Raw genomic sequence first — 14,579 nt, forward strand, 5'->3', positions numbered from 1 at the left:
CCTTGCTGCCATGTAAATGTTTAGTTGAATAGATATGTACCTTACTGCCATGTAAATGTTTAGTTGAATAGATATGTACCTTGCTAACATGTAAATGTTTAGTTGAATAGATATATATACCTTACTGCCATGTAAATGTTTTGTTGAATAGATATGTACCTTACTGCCATGTAAATGTTTAGTTTAATAGATATGTACCTTGCTGCCATGTAAATGTTTAGTTGAATAGATATGTACCTTGCTACCATGTAAATGTTTAGTTGAATAGATATGTACCTTGCTGCCATCTAAATGTTTAGTTGAATAGATATGTACCTTGCTACCATGTAAATGTTTAGTTGAATAGATATGTACCTTACTGCCATGTAAATGTTTAGTTGAATAGATATGTACCTTGCTGCCATCTAAATGTTTAGTTGAATAGATATGTACCTTGCTACCACTGATGAAAGATGTTCACACAAAAAGTAGCACATTGTGACGTCCCAAAAACGAACAGCTACCCTATTAACACTTTTTGGTAGTGCTGCCTCAAGCAATTGGCCATAAACGAACCTTGTCTGAAAGAGAGAAGATAAAGCCTGGAAGGTTAGACCTCGTAGAACTAACCAGGACAAAGGCCCCAGCCTAACAGAGATAACCAGAAGAAATCATAATTCTATTCTCTGTTAGACTGATCGCCGAGGACGTTTCCTCGACTGATACCAATGTATTTGAATGAAAAAGAAGTCAATGATACAACATCGTATATATTTAGTTGAACGTAAGGTATCATCTAACCCATATAGCTGGGGAAGAAGGTTGTGAATTTATACTTATCTCAATGTTATAATCGTCCAATAACATAATCTGCAAATAAGTTTTGTACAAAAGCACATCAGCTATTTACAGATTAAATATTATGAACTAATTTTTATCGGAATTTATTCAGACATTCAGTGATAACTCAGAATAAAGAGACTATCTTCATTGTCCATAGAATCTTAAACACTTTTAGCTCATAACTAGCAGGGAGACCTGACGTTGCCCAGGATTGAATGATGATCAACGAAATTTTCATACACCCATATTTTTATTGTCATCGAAATCGGTTAAATCGCCCATTTTTCAATCAAATCGATTGATTGCCTGCTCTAGTTGGGAACTCATCGTGGTGCTCCGAGACTTAGTCTGTATTACATTGTAGTCTACATTGCGCTGTAGAGAACTTACTGTTGATTTTATAAAATTTTGTAAAAAAACATAATGGCTTGAATGAAAGTTTAAGATGCAAAAAGTCAAGTATCATGCTTCAATTGTGCTCTAAACAGAAACATTCATTTCTGTCATATCAAAGAACCTACTCTTTACTTTATATGTCTAGCCTTACTGCTTGTGTGGTGATAATGGCTTTAATTTGAGTTTGACATTAGAATGTCAAGTATCATGGTATACTTGTGCTTTAAGCAGAGACATTCATTCTGAATGCGCCTCTGTCATATCAAAGAATCTACTTTTGATTTTATATGTCAGACCTTTCGACTGGTGTGGTAATAAAACTGCTGAAATGTATTTATGTTAGGCTGTGTAAGGTGTTAACTTTGGTCAAAATCGCTTGTTCCTTCTTTTATTGAATTATTTTGATTATCAATACTTATTGAAGACATTCCGATACAAAATCTATTTCAGGATATTGCCAGACACATAAAGTCCATTCGTGTAAAATTTCGTAAAAATCGGCCTAGCCGTTTCCGAGTTTATAGGGAACGAACTCACACACAAATGTAGATAGATATGTAGATAGATTTTAATTAAATAAAAGCTAATCTGTGATTGTTTATTTTTCTGGGAGTCTGCAAAGACTTTTGCCATTACTCAAAGCTTTTCAAATGAGGATATACCCTTGCACGTTGTTTCCTATCTTTTTTTTTACATAGGAGTCACTGTTTATCAAGGCCCAGAGCCCACTCGAGGATAAGGGTTAAAGAGTGTACAGTATCAAAATCATAGTAATCGTTAGTAGTGGAAATTCGGTAAATTTGTTAAATTTGTGGAATGGCTCATCAAGAACTTGTTTACATTGGACTTGAAGACGGCCATATTGTAGTCAGCTGGAAAGTAGGAAAACGGAAGACAGTTCCACAGGCGTGTAGTTCTAAGAAAGAAACCTTGTTCATAGAATCTACGTTCAGGTTTAGGCACAGATAAAGGGTAGAGAAATTATTGATAGTGTTTCAGATAGATGAGTGTTTCTTGTGAAAGTTTGCCGAAGAGGGGCCATAGATTGGAGCTCAGACGAGCACTTCCCATGAAAATAACGATAAAATAGAGATAAGTTCGCAACGTCTTTTCTGTGAGAAAGAAATTGCAGGGAAGAGAAAAGGGCATCCCCTACGAGGCAATGAAGTCTATTTTGAACCCTATCAAGGCAGGATAGATCATATACAAAAGAGATATTTATCTATTATATTTCATTTGGACCAACCAATTAACTATCTAGGCCAAGTAATAAGACTTTGCAATTTACAAGACTAAAGTTATCACCAAAAAGTGTAACTTTCACATTTTCTATGACTTTAACAGTGACATAAATGTACCAAAATGAAATCAGTTTTAAGTTAGACTATAGCCGATATTTTGATCAACTTTGATGACGATTGGTCAAGCGATGTGAACACTATGCTGTACACAAATAAACTCAACCATTAACAGAATCTCATTGATGAAAGTAACTATGTGTTATATTAAACTGAAAACACTCAAGATAGAAAACAAAAACGAATAGTGAATTAATGAGATATCCTTTTGCAGGACAATATGCAAAGTAGTTGACCTTAGTATGCTTATCACACATGTGATCAATATATTAGAAAGCTATTTATTCTTTTATTGTGAATATGTATTTGGCGTTTTAATCTCACTGTTAATGTCTCACGTTAATAAATATATACAGCTATAAATGAAAATTGTTATGCTTTCTCCTAGCAATGATTAATCAGAGAACATCACCGACAATGTCGCTAATCTGCACGTGACGAATATTCTAGATAATTAGTCTTGATACGAAATAAGCATAAACATAAATGTTCCTGACAAATAACTGAACTCCATGATGAATTGCTTTATTAAATATTAAATTCCCCCTCTTTTCTCTTGCTGTACATTGGACAGACGTAAATATGGTTTCGTTTTCTAAAAGAATAATAATAAAATCTCATCCCTTGATGAACCTGTTATTCTTTTATAAACCATTTACAAGATTAATTAATTCAACCAAAAAAGTAGCGAGAAAATAAATTTGGTTAATCATGTTAGACTGTAGATTATTATTCAATAAAAGATTACCTGTCCCAAGGCGGATAAAATAGATTCCTTGAACAGTTTTGCATCACTATTATGTCTCCTTACTAAGATTATAATAAAATGATATTGAAACTAAACCTTATATCTAGAATTCTTCATCTTATTCGAATTCTTAGGACTATTTGTATCACTTTGAATGCTATTTTCACAACGTCTTGATCGATGAAACCTCCGATTTTCTTCAGGTGTATCTTGTCGAACTTGGTAATGTTTCTGTTGAACTTGTAAATCTGCACAGAATTTAAAACAGAACTCTTTATTTAATTCAGGAGAGTAGCATGCTCTCGTTCTGTCAGCCATGACTGGGTAAAAGTTCTAAGTAATTTGCAATTGTATTTTGAGAATCGCCCGCACTGAGGATTGAACCTTTATCTTCCAGAAGAATGTAACTTTAAAACTGAATTTTGCCGATTCGGATTCGATTTTTGACAGTTGGCAATTCATTAGAAAGTGGTCAAGGGTTTTTCTTTCTCATTCACTTCCCATTGCATAAAAATCTTTACTGTAAATCTGTTCATCTTGAAGATATTCTGGTTAAAAAAAAATAGGTTACTTGATGGCAGCTATTTAGAATTCATAATCGTAAGTCGCAATCAAAAGACTGTTTCTCCCTTACCAAAATGTCATAACCAACATTTTTAGTTTAATAAAAAACCTGTAGTAAAAAACTTAAATTAAAAAAATCGATTTTCTATTCGAATTACTTGATGAATTTCAATAAAAATTCCACATTAAATATTTAAATTTCATTAAAAGAATGATATAAATGTTATGTAATTAAAACTTTTTACTGGAAAAGATTTTATGTAAAAATTTTGGGTACAATATAAACAATCTTGGTGACATACAGTTATCAATTCGGAATAGCCAGCATGAAATAGCTTATTTCTCTTTAAACAAGGGAAAGAACTATCCAACTGATAGTTTTTTGTCGTTTTTTCAAATATTACAATTTTGAAATAATTTCAATTGCAGAATAGAGATCGTTGACATATCTCAACCTTTGAATTTTACTTTTTAAAGTTTAGTAACAGAGGATACAGGTGAAAAATATCAAACCTATTTGGCGGACACCAGGATTTGATAAACAACATAAGGTATCAGTATCTTTGTTTTGTTTTTAAATATGTATGTATGTATGTATGTGTGTGTGTATGCATGTGTGTTTGGGGTGGAGAGGGCTCCCGTAAGCCGTAGTGAAGGCAACCTTTCTAGGAGAAGCAAATCTTTGATTTAAAAAACCATAAAGCGGGAGACCAGTACCCGCATTAAGCTGGTCTGCAGTTTGATTTGTTGCTGGCTATCTTGCTCTTGCTTGTTGCTGGATCTCAACATTTTGAACCGAGAGAGAGACTTAGCTGTCGTACAAAGCTAAGACTCTGTAACATCATCTGTGTATAGATACTCCCTCAGGCATTTGGGCTTATGGACTTTAAGTGTCTGAGGGAGTGGCACTCGTCTGACAAGATGTTGCAATCATCATGTATGTGTGTATGAATGTATCTATCTATCTATCTATCTATCTATCTATCTATCCTTCTCTCTTTCTATCTCTATCTCTTTTGTGTTGTGTCATGAAGAAAGAATTGTAATTCAACCGGAATCTCGACTTTGTCGAGAATGGACAGGTTGCATGCCAACTTTCGAGTTAAAGAAAATGCTCCACCTGAAATGTTAAAATCAATTTCTATTTTTACCAGAAAAAAATGTGTCTGTCATATATTTTATGCAACGTAGCTCTTTCAAGTAAAAACCTTGCCACTAATGACGCTGCGACCTCAAAGAAAAGACCCGTCAAGCTGACGGCATATCAACCTCTTGATCTAAAGGAAACGTGCCGATCGTTTTATGATCTATGGACTATTGAGTCCAACACCCGGAGAGCTGACTGCCATGATAATGACATAACAATCGTTCTAGAGTTGCGTCATGGCATGGACAAACCAAGACACTCTTCCTGGAAAGTGATAGTTTCACAATTAATAAATCATTTTACTACAGACACACAGAAGCTATCAAATTCATATTTATGAACTAATGCTGTTGGAAAAGGGATGAACCCTCATTTAAACTCTGATGAGTAAAATGATAATCCATTAAGTATAATGTGGTGCAAGACCTGACCTCCTTCAGTTAAGATGCACACAAAAAAGGCTGTAGTGTGCACACAGTTACAAATGTAATCCTAGGTGGTTCGGAACGAACATCTACCAAAGTCATGCGATGCCATTTCCATGAAGACAGGGTCGATATAACGCTGGATGCAACAATTGATGATATCTTCTATCTTCTTTCTTACTTGGTTAATTTCCTTAAGTTCACTTGCAAGTAATAATAATAATAATAATAATAATAATCGACGCTGACTCTGGTTGTAGTTTTCGTAATTAATTATTCACGAGAAGAGAAAAAATAATTATGTACAGTTTTTCACAGGAGAATTAAAAATAAAAGAATAAAAATATCAATTATAAGTTTCTTTTTGTGGTAGTTATGACAGTGTTCAAACAGAGCATAATAATACACATTTACACTCTAATGAATAAAATAGTAACCCATCAAGTGTGAATTGCCTATAATTCTACACAGAATTTCCACTAAAACCATCATGTAAAAATATATGCGTTTTACTCCAAATTATTCTAGAAAGTGCTTGGCTCCACACCAAATTACAGCTAATTGGAAAAATTGAAATGAAAGAGTAAAATAAAATAACTGAGTAATATTTTTGCACGTCTTGTGTGTTATTACAACAATCTATATATATATATATATATATAGAGAGAGAGAGAGAGAGAGAGAGAGAGAGATAGATAGATAGATAGATAGATAGATAGATAGATAGATGTTCATTAACTCAGCTTTAATATCTTGATTCGTTCTCCCTGTCAATGAACAATGTAAACGTTGCCAGCATTCCTAGGAATTCTAGTGATATTGTTCAGCGAGGATTCGAACACTGCATGGGTAGACGATAGTTAATGCTCTTATTCACTTTAAACCGCCCCTCACCACTAACTTACTGATCGGATCTTTTAAACAATAAGAAGACAGATTTAAATAATTCATAGAATGGTTCCTGCTTTCTTGATAATTGGAAACGATTCAAGCATAAAAGTATCAATAAGCTATGTCTCTCTATTCTCTCAAATGACTAGCCTTCAACCAAGGTCTTTCCACTGCCATTGTTCCAAGATATAATGAGAAAGCCTGCAGCAAAATTTAATAAGACATTCAAGTTTAACGACGTAAATTCCAGAAAAATCAAACTCAATGAGTTTGGATAACATTCTTGTTAATAATAATCTTTATCGCATTCAGATTGGGAAATCATTGCATGATGAGCTATAAAGAGTATTCATGTTTTGAATAGATATGCAAAAAGAACACAATTATCTAGAAAAAAATTGATTATGTTTCTAAAACAAATAGCAGAAACAGTTCTGTTGTAATGGGTTTTAAAAAGATAGAAAATAGTTTTGTTTTAATGGGTTTTAAAAATGATAACAAATGCGTTTTTTGTAATGGATTTTACAAAAGATATCAATAGCTCTGCTGTATTGGATTAAAAAATATTTAGATAGTTTTGCTGTAATAGCTTTTAAAAAAGATAGCAAATAGTTTTGTTGTAATAAGTTTTTAAAATGATATCAAGTAGTTTTGTTGTTATGGGTTTAAAAACTAATAACAAATAGTTTGGTTGTAATAAATTTTAAAAAATATATATCAAATTGTTGTAATTGAGTTTAAAAATGATAACAAATGTTAATGGATATTGTTGGCAAGACATTGTTTAAGTCATCACCGGAAGTTCTTTATGATTTTGTATCATTTCAGGTTGAATTGAGAAAAACATGAGAGAAAGTGACTCAAAGGGAAGATGGATAAATAAAGATCGGGCCAGAGATGGGTTGGTTTGGAAGTCAATTTTCAGAAGCCATCCAATACATGCCAGCATGCGAAATGGATACTACACTGAATATAATGAAGCTGATGTTCCATAATCATTGATAGAGAAAATCAAAATTATAGAGAAATTGTTATTGTAATTGACTTAGTAAATGAAGATTGTAGAGCCTAGCTTACCTAGTTAGATGTAGCCTGTCTTTCTAACCCCAATAGAACCTGCATCGGTAAGAAAATTCACAATCCTTGCTGCAATCACACCATCTCCAATGCAAATAAATTTTAATCTATATATCTGACGTGTTCATCACGTTTTTGTTATGAATGCCCAACAGTCTTTTTTATTGCTACACGAAAGTGCTTTTTAAAGCTGAAGTGAGACAGAGGCACATAATTGTTTTTTGTTTTTTTTTGTTAATTTGAATTTGGCAGAGCAACGAAAATGCATTTGTGATACGTAATAAAAATACACATCTAAAACAAGTTTAAAGTTAGCAATATTTGTACGACAATTCTTCACGAATGAATTTGACATTGATATTAACTACTTTAATATCACAGTTTTCTGAAGATTGAAATTCTAATCCTCACAGAAACAATAATAACTAAGAATAAAATTTAATAACTCTCAAAACACATACTTAAATCATTCGTTGACATCTATGTTGATGACATGACCATCTATGGCACCACATCAAAGGCTGTAAATGACAAAATTCTCTCTGATTCTCTCTCCTCTGATTTCGAGCATGTGGTACAGTGGGGGAAGAGGTGGCTGGTTACCTTTAATGCATCTAAAACCAAGCTCCTATCTTTACATCATCAACTCTCTGATCCCCATCTGGCATCAATCGAAATGGATGGCTTTCCTCTAGGGGAGGCCCCATGTTTTGACAAGCTTCTGTGCTTGACCTTTATTCCTGATCTGAAATGGAACACGTACATCAAGTCTATTGCCAAGGTCGCTGAAAAGATGGTGGGATCCTTCTACCGCTCCAGAAAATATCTCATTTCTGATGCAATTCTCTATCTATATAAAAGTCAAGTACATCCAAGGGTGGAATACTGTTGCCATATCTGGGCAGGAGCTGCTAAAAACAGCCTATCCTGCCTTGACAGAGTACAAAATAGACTTTGTGGCTTAGTGGGGTATGCCCTTTTCTCTTCCCTGCAACCTCTCTCCCACAGAAGAGACGTTGCGAGCCTATCTTTGTTTTATCGTTATTACCCTGGCAGGTGCTCGTCTGAGCTCTAATCTCTGGTCCCCCCTCGCCAATCTTTCATAATAAACACCCGTCTAGCTGAAACTACTGTCAAACATTCTCCCCACTCTTTATCTGTGCCTAAATCAAAACGTAGATTCCATGAACAAGGTTTCTTTCTTAGAACTGCACGCCTGTGGAACTCTCTACTGCTTACCTGTTTCCCTCCTAACTTCAACATGGATGTCTTCAAGTTCAACATAAACAAATTCCTGATGACCCCCCAAGTAATGACACTTTATCAAATCTCCAATACTAATGAATACTGCAACACTATCCCATTGTTTACTGTACATGCAATAATCCTTATCCCTGAGTGGCTTCTGTGCCTTGATAAGTGGAATAGAATTTTTAATTATTTATCAATTTTATCTGATCATAGTTGATGAGAAGGGAACAATTTATTCCATAGATTTAAGAAAGCGTTCAGTTTGAAATTCCATGTGGATTCTCGCATTTGACATAAAACATCCACCTGAAGAAGGCTTATATTGTTTGAAACATTGTGAAAATTACTACTAAGATGAAAATAGTAATCTGAAAACGCTAAAATATAAATGATCAATGTTCATGTAAAAAATCTGAAACATAACTACTTTTTTAAAAACACAAAAAAGAAGGAATAATATTTAGATGTTTATTTAGTGAAGAAAATGTCATTTTACATATATGCTTAAGGAGGACAGATTTCTTGATTGGAACTGGTTGGCATTCGTTTACAGAAAAGTTTGAAATGGAATTTTTGTTGGTCTGTCATGGTCATGTTTAACTGAACTGAACTGCATGATCCTTTCATTCATCAGAAATATTTTATTACATTCCTTAATGATATCCATTATAACATTGCATCAGCATACTCTTCAAGGATATCCAAACCTATTATATGATAATTTAGTTAGGACACATTATCCTATTAACTCTACAGTTATATTTTTTCAGTTTCATTTATGTGACAAAAAGGAGTGTTACCATTTATTTTGTGAAAGGGCGGATTCCTTGATCTCTTCTCTTACAACTTCATTTGACGTTTTGCTCCATCTGTTAAACTTAGAATAGTGATAGCTATATAATAAGACCTTCTTCTTCGCAACTGACCATGGCTAGATTTTTAGGTCTCTAACATTTTTTCTTCATACATGGTGGAGATGGGACTCAGCACCTTTTTATAAAGACCGATGGCTGTTTCTGATTTTCCTCCTCCATGGTTAGAGGGACAATTCTTTGAATGCATCAAAGATTTCTATTTCCATCTTAAACATAATGGACGTACGAAAATGGCAAAAATGCATGGACTCGTCTAAGATTTACCAAACACTAATTCTCTGATAAAAATTCCTGAAAATCCTCATCATATTATCTCAGTTGGAATTCAAATAAACGACTGGAAATTTAATCAAATTAAGTTTATAAGTTTGCAAAAAAATATAAAGATTGTAAAAAAAAAACCCAGTTCTTTGCAAATCCCAGAGAGACTTATGAGAATTTTAGCGTGGATATTAGCGGATAATTTGAGAAAAATAATAATATGCCAAAAATAATATTTGTTTGTTAAAAAATATATATACAAGAAAGGAAATTATTCGTTCTTGAACAAAATTGTTGTAGAATTTAATATATGTATATATATAGTTGGAAAAATGTTTAAAAGTTTTTATAGTTTTTCCAATTACATTTTAAAAGGGGAAGAAGTTTTATAAGTTGAAAAGGAAATCTATTAAATTTCTTTCTATTTTAATTTGTGATAATAGAAATTTCTGTGACGTATTCACAATGAAAATATTTAGAAGATACATTCGCAGTCAGAGTATCTCCAGTTGCAATGAAGAATTACCGATAGTAACAACATTTTATGTTCAATCATATTCATGACATAACTAGAATCAGCATGATCTTTATTCTGTCTTAAGAGAAAATGAATATATCCAATAAGGATACCCACGCATGTAATTGTAAAGCAAGGGTTTTATAATTTCAAACTGAGTCGGCACTGATTGATTTCACTGGCAAGGGGAAATCCAAAACGACTGAAAACAATGCAGAGCTAAGCACAGAGCACATACGGCACTTGGTGTTTTCAAATGGTCACCTATTTTAGTACTGACAAGCCTCAACGTTGCTTAACTTTGGTGATCTAATCAAAACCAGTGTGATGTTAGATTAATTAGAAAAACCGTTCCATGATAGCTAATATTAATTCCTCGTTTAGAATAGTTTTGAAGTACTTTATGTCCCTTCATAAATATTAAAATAAACATATAATGACACTAAACTTTATGTATAGAATCCTTATTCTAATTTGGATCTAAATCCATTACATGATTTAAATTTAGAAATATGTGTAAAATCTAAGGATCAAGCTTAAGCTTTAAGAAATTCAAATTCATAGAATCTTGCTTAACTCATGTCAACTGACGATGGATCAAATTCAGTTGATATGTGCGAATTTTCAATTTGAAGGTTTTGTTAATATTACGCTCCTTAAAAGCTTTTGAAATATTGCAAAGAAATTGAAATTTGAAGAATATTTATTGATTGATGTCTAATATTTATCATTGAAAATTTATAAAAATTAGAGGTATCATGGCCTACTATACATATTATTATAGTAGGCCATGGAGGTATCTAAATTTTCACAAACAACTTTCATCCTCGATTTACCTTCTTCGCATAAACTAAATAAAACTAAATATATCCCACATCTGGACTAATTATGCCTAGAATTCATAATGGTCGGTTAATTAGTTTGGGAGTTAAACTGGTACATATAAAAATACCTGACTTGATAGAGATTTAAAAAGAAAACATTGTTAACATGTAGATTTCCAGTGCAGTGGCACTACTAAAAGCTACAACAATCCACCGTAACGATTTTGAATGTATGCTTGATTTCTAAACTCGCTGATTGTTGCAAACATTTAACTTCCTTTCTGGCTTGCTCAATAAGAAGTGAGCTGAGCATACAACCGGAGTTTATAAAAGAGAGTGCCAATTAGCTCATTTTTCTTTATTGGTATAGAGACACGACTCCCACCAATTCATCACATTGTTTGGACCATCCCCCAGACTTCCCTCTTGGGACACAACTAAGCCCCCACCCCAACCCAGGGACTGGTTGGATCCTGCGTTCGATTTTGACAATACCCAAAACTCCAAGATCGCCGCACACACATGGACTTAATGTAACACATACACATGCTTACATACAAACACAAACACGGCTTGACTTCTCTTCCCTACTTACTGGACACTTACTTAACACAACGTAGACTCTCTAACCTTTCGTCTTAGCCAATTCTTAAATACTTATTTCATTACTAATAACTTTCTCTTCAATTCCTTTTTACATATACCATAATGAAGATAACTCAATGTAGCTGTTTCGAATATTGCAAATAGATATGGTTCCATATTTCTGATTTAGTTTTTTTTTTTTTTTTTTTTTTTTTGCATGGGGATCACCACTTATCAAGGCCCGTAGAGACAAACATGGTAGAAATAAAGAGAAAAAAAACTGCATTTTTGCTTCTGTAAAATTGGAGAAAGTCGTTAGTGAAGGTTGGTAAAACAATATACAGAAATGTCTAAAGTCATATAAGATGACGTGCACATTTAGTGACAGTTTTGATATTAAAGTAGGAATACATGACGATTCTCTACTGAGTTTGTTACTTTTCATTTGTTCCGAGGTTTTCGTACGGATCGTCCAGAAAAGATGATGTATGCTGATCGTTTAGTACTTATTTGTGAAACAAGTGAAGGTTTACTTGTGAAGTTTTAAACTTTGGGAACTTTGAAACGTGGTGTGGCCATTACTTTTTAACTGTGTTGCTACAGTTCAAACCTCTCTCGAGCCCCCACGCCGTCTGGTACTATTGTAAAGGAACAAACCAAAATAAATAAATCTGACTCCGCATTTTTTTTAAAATGCAAATGAAATGCATTTATTCATGGTTCTTCCAAAACCACGCATTTCATTATTTTTCCAAAGTCTTTTCGCACACAAATGTACTTGCCTTAAAAGTTTCTGTCTCTGCCATACTACACAGGCACCAGCCAGCGCTTTCTTGCCCTCGACTTTCACAGGTTCATCTCATTTGGCATGCACTTTGCTTCTCTCTAGACCATGGGGAGTATTTTTCTTTCCTTTTCTTGTGATGCAAGCTTACACACACTTGCAAATTTTTATATGTGCATTAACAACTGCTGCTGATAACATTTTTACTAGCCAGCTATCCTTTGGCTTCTGCTGATATTTTCAAACGCACCCACACGAGCTCTGTTACATATTTGGATGACGAAGCTATTGAGATTGTAAGGCCTCGTTACTTTGGTTATACCATTGGAATACACAAAGGTACAGTTGCTAGTATAATTGCAAGAGTTAGGAGTGGATGGACTCTAATGAAACTTCTGCCGTTATTATTCAGCAGAGTGTTATCATAAGGGAAGCGTCTATCAGCTATGTGTACATAGTGTGTTGATGTATGGAAATGAAATTTGGCTAATGATGCTTGAGGACATGCGTTGCATGAAGAACAATTTTATGAGAATAATATGATGGATCTGTGATGTTAGTTTTAAAGATAATCTTAGTTCTGATGAGCTCAGAAAATAAATTTAGACCTATATTCCTCAACATTTAATTAACAATCTAACCATCTCATTACCAGTTATCCTCGAATGACTTTAGCCCCTACATGAGGTGAATCATTGTGAAAAAATATATTTGAAAGAAAACGGTTTTTGTAAACAAATGTTGATTACAGTTTTTTTTGAGTTTGTTAAAAGCGGAAATTTGATGGTTGCAAAAATTTGCAAATTTTACCAAAAAGAGTGGGCGAAAGTGAATAATCAGTACCACATTGATCCGTTAGTTTGTCTGTCTTTGATTTAAGATTTTCATTGCGAATTGCACATATTAAAAGGAAAGATTTCAGAATGAGTATTCTTGTTTTTTTTTATATAATCAATTTAGATAACTTGCTTGAAAGCTGTATAATAAATATTTTAACTAATCTATATAATAAATATTTTAAATAATCTATTAAGTAAATATTTAAAAAATCTAAAAAATAATTATTTTAAATAATCTATATAATGAATATTTAAAAAATCTATAAAATATATACTTTAAATTTTCTATAAAATAAATATTTTACATAATACATATTTTAAATAATCTATATAATAAATATTTTCAATAATCTAAAAAATAAATATTTAAAATTATCTATATAATAAATGTTTTAAATACTCTATATAATAAATATTTTAAATAATCTATAAAATAAATATTTTAAATGCTCTATAAAATATATAATTTAAATAATTTTAAAAATAATTGTTTTAAATAATCTATAAAATAAATATTTTAAATAATCGATAAAATAAAATCGATAAAATAAATATTTTAAATAATCTATAAAATAAATATCTTTAAAAATCTATAAAATAATAATCTATTCAATAAATATTTGGAATAATTTATAAAATAAATATTTTTAATAATCTATGGAATAAATATGTTCAATAATCTATATGATAAAACCTCTGAGGCAATTTCATGTTAGTACATACCTTATCACTTTTCACCTTCTATTTTAAAAGATTAGATCGTATGATTGTAGAAGATGCATTGCATAAAAAAGTCATTTTAAAAATCTCATCTATTGATGCTTTTGCATCGAGCAGGAAACTCAAACTGAAATGCACTTTCTTATCCTTCAGGCTAAAAAAGTGTAGTATCTGTTCTGTCCAATGATGGTTCAATAATATAGTAGGATTTGTGTTTATACCGGAGATTGATAAAAAAGGGAATATCTCACAAACTCCTGCAATGGTTTTGGAGATACACCTCCGTAATCGGATATATTTTAAAATTGCATTAATCTTAGTCTTTAGATAAATATGTTTCTGTTTGAACCAAGATGGTACAATGATACTGTGGTGTCTGCATTTATGCTGGACGTCCATAGAATGGGACCTTGTCTGTGCCTAGACCTAAATGTAGATTCCACGAACAAAGCTTCTTTCTTAGAACTGCATGCATGTGGCACTTTCTTCCGATTG

The sequence above is a fragment of the Euprymna scolopes genome, chromosome 23, assembly GCF_053919585.1.
Source record: "Euprymna scolopes isolate OS-2025 chromosome 23, ASM5391958v1, whole genome shotgun sequence".
Lineage (NCBI taxonomy): Eukaryota > Metazoa > Mollusca > Cephalopoda > Sepiida > Sepiolidae > Euprymna > Euprymna scolopes.